At 34.9% G+C, this 5,000-nt stretch overlaps 1 protein-coding gene across 5 annotated transcripts in view; it reads right to left on the bottom strand.

Annotated features, from left to right (window-relative positions):
- LOC124432868 (protein scalloped) overlaps positions 1-5,000 on the bottom strand; it is a 169,932-nt gene that overhangs the window by 120,295 nt on the left and 44,637 nt on the right. The window contains exon 1 of one of the 5 annotated variants that reach the window (XM_046982143.1): positions 1,118-1,173. The exons of the other annotated variants lie outside the window; for them this stretch is intronic. The gene's annotated coding sequence lies outside the window, so the exon portion shown is untranslated. Of the gene's footprint in view, positions 1-1,117; positions 1,174-5,000 lie in introns of those variants that run through there. 5 annotated transcript variants of the gene reach the window in all.

The raw sequence follows: 5,000 nt of genomic DNA, 5'->3' as shown, positions 1-5,000 counted from the left end.
TTATTGTACGGTTTTTAATGAAGAAAGAACATGGCTGAAGATCATTAATGATCTAGGAATATGAGAATATGATTGCAATGATCGATCGTTGGATAGATCGTTAAGGAATCATATTTCCTATATTCACGATTATTGCAAATTACTCGCATAAATACATATATATATATATATATATTTTTTTTTCTCGATTTTCTTTTTCATTTTTTTCCCTCCTAAATATTTTTTTATATATTTTCTCTCTCTCTCCCTCTCTCTCTCTCATTTATCGACGACCATCGGACCGATTTGCGTAATAACATACCAAGCAAAAGTCACGTCGCGAACGAGATTCGCAGAACTTTATTACGGAACGGCACGATTTTTGTATAACGGCGATTAAATGCGAAAGTTTTGTTTCATTATTATTATTGTTATTATTATTCGTTATTATTATTATTATTATTACATTTTTATTATTACTACTATCGAACGACCAAAACTCGGCACGCTTCGCGAAATCTATAAAATATGAAAATCGTTTTAATCCGCGAAATAGTTTGAGTGGTTAATAAAAGCAAACTGTTCGTTTGTTTTGCAACTTCCGCGTTTCTGTAATTATACGTGGATATTTTCTGTCTCTTTTTTACTCTCGTTCACCTCTCTCTCACCTCCCACCATCTCTCTCTCTCTCTCTCTCTCTTTCTCTCTATCTATTTATCTATCTATCTCTCTTTTTCTCTCTATCTCTCTCTCACTCTCTCTCTTTGGCACGGTCGGTCTTTCATTCTTTTGCGCACGGTATTATCGAGTTATGCGTATGCACGCACATACCGTGAAATATTTAGAGAGAGGGAAAAAGTAGATCACACAACGTGCATGCATCGAGATTGGAAAAGCGAATCGGCTTGCACGTATCCGCTTAAAGCGTGGGCGTCGAGCATGAAAAATGCAAATTCGTAACTCCCTGGGAAGATCGGATGGGAAAATGGAAGCATGGAGATCGGCAAAGAGAGAAAGAGAGAGAGAGAGAGAGAGAGAGACAAGAGAATAAAGAGAGGAGAGTACATAGATAATAAAAAAAATAAAAAAAGTAAAAAAAAATAAAAAAAAAAAGAAGAAGAAAAAAGTAGCAACGTACAAAGCAGAAGAGGTCAAATCGAGGGTGGTAAGAGTCCGATTATAATGCATACGTAACCTCCTCCTCCTCCTCCTCCTCCTCTTCCTCCTCCTTCTTTTACTTCACAAACACCACCTCCCCCTCCTCCTCCTCCTCCTTCTGTTATTGCACGCATCATACGCACCCAGCTCTCGAAGAGGATGATATTACTGGATGACCAGAGAGAAAAAAGGGGGGGAAAAAAAAAAAAAAAAAAAGAAAAAAGGAAGAAACAAGAACTTGATTGCGTGGGTGACTTACCTGAAACATAAAGAGACAAAAAGTAAATTATTAATACGATCATATTTAAATAGATTAACGAATTAATTATTTTTCTGATTGATTCGATATTAATCGCGTTGGCATTGATTCTCTCTCTTTCTCTCTCTTTCTCTCTTTTTTCTTGCTTTTAATGTTTCTTCTTTTTATTTTTTCTTTTTTTTTTCTTTTTTTATTTCTCCGTTTCGTTTCCTCAAGATGCCAATTGGTTCCGCGTAAAACGGATAAAAAGAGAGATAGAAAGAAAAAAAGAGGTTAAAAAAAAAAAAAAAAAAAAAAAGAGAAAAATAGAAAGAGAAAAAAATCGAGAAGGATTTATATCCAAAAACGATCGTGTTACGTAATTCTACGTTATAACTCAGTGTCATATATTTCCTTAGATGGAAAAAGAAAAGAAAAAATATAATAAATAAATAAAAAAGATTTCTCTCCCCTCCCCCGTCCCACTCCATCCCTCCCCCCCCCCTCTCTCTCTCTCTCCCTTTCTTTTTAATTTCCTCTTTCAAGCCCGATCGGTTTTCCTTTTCGAACGGATGCGCGTTTAATGAAAGAAGCCGCGAAAACGATCTGGGTTAACGTAAAACACCATGGCTTTTCGTTATTTCTCGTAAACGCCCACGCTCGATCGTTCATTAGATCCGTAAGAGTGAGAGAAAGGTAAAATGAGAAAGAGAAAGATAGAGAGAGAGAGAGAGAAAGGGTAGGAGGGAGGTAGAGTGGAGAATAATCGTGCACGTTTCTCCTATTTATTTCCAACGAGACCTTCTTCTTCATCTTCGTTTCTATCTTGTTTTCTTTCTTATTCCCTCTACTAATTGTTCCCTTCTCTTTACCCCCCCTCAAACATTTTGTCATTTTGTACGAATGATCAAATTGACAACACAATTAAACGAGCGACTTTGAAAAAGTACGAATTAATTAGACGTCGATATCTTTTTCATGTCTCAAAAATGATCCGAGCTATTCGAATCATTTACTCGAGAGCTTGTACACGTTGTGATATATACGATTTGTCTATTTATTTTTTCTCTTTTTTTTTACCTACTTTTCTTTTTCATTTTCTCTCCCTTCCTCCCTACCCTTCCTCCCTCTCTCTCTCTCTCTCTCTTTCTCTCTCTTTCTCTTTCAACATCGACTCGATCAAAGGCAAGAATGATGAAATTTAATTTCGATGAAAGTACGTAGAAATGAATATGCATCCACGAGTTAATATCGATTTCTCGTAGGATATATGCATGTTCGAATTCTTTATACATATATATACACATATATATATATATATATATATATATATATATATATATATAATTTTTAAAACGTTTAAAATTAATAAATATAATAAAATATAATATAAAAGAGAAGAAAAAAAGAATATATATATATATATATATATATATATGTGTGTGTGTAATTATAATTGTAATAGAAAAAAATTAAATTTAAATTATCTTTAGAAAAATGTATTTATTAAATATATTCTACGTAAGTATTACTTATCAATTTACTCTTTCGGATTGAATATTTAATTATTCAACTTATCATTTATTTATTCGATACATACATATATATATATATATATACACACACACGCACACACATACACACACAGAGCACGCGCACGTGTATGCGCGCACACGTATCGATTATTTAAAACAATTTATAAGTATATTTAATCCTCACATTAGCATCTATTATTTAATTTCAATGGTAAAATAATATACTCGATTATTAAAATTTATGTGCATTTTTCTTATATGTGAATTTGTAATCGATGAATTTCTTATTAGTTCTTGTTATCTCTCTGTCTCTCTCTCTCTCTCTCTCTCTCTTACTCTTTGAAACACGAGAGATGCAAATCCACGAGTAGATAGAATTGTGGCACGTAGGCGCGTGCCTATTCGCGGTTTAAATATTTAACTCTCTGCTCGAGCGTCAAACGTGCACAATCCACACAGCCGCCATTATTCGTAGCTAATAATTCTCTCGACGGCAGATATAATACATATCTACTCTACGTACATACTCTCTCTCTCTCTCTCTCTCTCTCTCTCTCTCGCTCTCTCTCTCTCTTTCTCTCTCTGTATTTCTGCTCTCGACGATGAATTAGACACGTAACGAATTTCATCAAATTTCGATGTAATCCTGATTCATTCTCTTTTTCTTCTTGTCCTTTTTTTTTTTTTTTTATTTTTTATTTCTTTTTTTCCGATAGGTATATCAAATCGAACGATATAATGTATATTCTATCGTACGAGTGATCGAAATGTTCGACAAAATTTCTTTTTTACTTTTTTCTTTTTTTTTTTTTTTTGTTTAAATAAAACCATCGAAAGTATTTAAAAAATATAAATAAGTATAGCCTTAATAAAAGAAACTTATATAAACGAGATTGTCTGTTTTATCGTGATAGGATAGATAAAATGATAAAATTAATAAGATCAAATGAAAGATCGAAATCTAGAGAAAGATCTTTTTAACGAATTAGGAAGGAAGGAAGGAAGGAAGGAAGGAAGGAAAGAAAGAAAGAAAGAAAAAATACAAATAAGAAAGATGGATAGATGATTGGATGGATAAAACGAGGATAGATGGAATAGATCTTGTTCCAAGAATCGTATTGACGATGAGCCGCCGACCTTCACTCGTCATTTGCCAGGTAAATTTCGAACTGCTGAATCATGATTTCACGTTGAGTCGAAGGAAGGATGATCGTGGTTGGACCATGTCGTATGGGAGGAAGGAGAAGGAGGCTGAGGGCAGGAGAGGGGCCAGAGAGGGGCCAGAAAGGGGCCAGAGACGAGATAATCGAAATTGCGTGCGGGCCAAGAAAGAGAGAGAGACAGAGAGAGACAGATACAGAGAGAAAGGTGGATGAGGATGAGGAGATCGAAGAGGAAAAGAGAAGAAGGAGCAGAAGAAGGAGGAGGAGGAGAAAGAGAAGAACCGAAACGGCTTCCGAGTGTAGAAAGCAAAAGACTCGAGAGGCATTTCTGCCGTCGGCACAGAAACCACTTGCCAAAGTCCCCACCATCGTGGAAACTAAACTCATTCATGTTTTCTTCCTGAGTCTACAAAGAAAGGACTGTGTTGTTTCATTCGGTTCTGTTTTGTTCCATCTTTCCTATGCAATTTACGAATCGACAATTTCGAGTTCAAAGAGGACAATTTTATTTTTAACATTTATTAAATAAAAATATTTATTGAATATTATTAGATCGAACAATTTTCAATCGTTAATAAAATTTTTCCTTTTCCTTTTATACGTTCATACTTTTCATATAAGCATTTCTCATTTATATCTCTCTTTCCTTTCGTTTTCCTTTTTTTTCCTTTTTCTTTTTCTTTTTTGCTTCTTCTTCTTTTTCTATTCCGACACTTCGTAATATCCATGAGTCAGCTTGAAACGAAGAGGAAGCTTAGGAAGCTTTTGCCGAGAGAGAGAGAGAGAGAGAGAGAGAGAGAGAAAGAGAAAGAGAGCGAGAGAGAGAGAGAGAGAGAGAGAGAGAGAGAGTAATCGAGAAAGTACGAAAGTCCACGAGCGTGTACGCTTTCATCGTAGGAAACTGCAAGAACGCTTGCCTACCGGTCG

This window comes from Vespa crabro, chromosome 2, assembly GCF_910589235.1.
Source record: "Vespa crabro chromosome 2, iyVesCrab1.2, whole genome shotgun sequence".
In the NCBI taxonomy this organism is placed as follows: domain Eukaryota; kingdom Metazoa; phylum Arthropoda; class Insecta; order Hymenoptera; family Vespidae; genus Vespa; species Vespa crabro.
The sequence above is the reverse complement of the archived record's forward strand: the minus strand, read 5'-3'. Positions and strand labels throughout refer to the sequence as shown.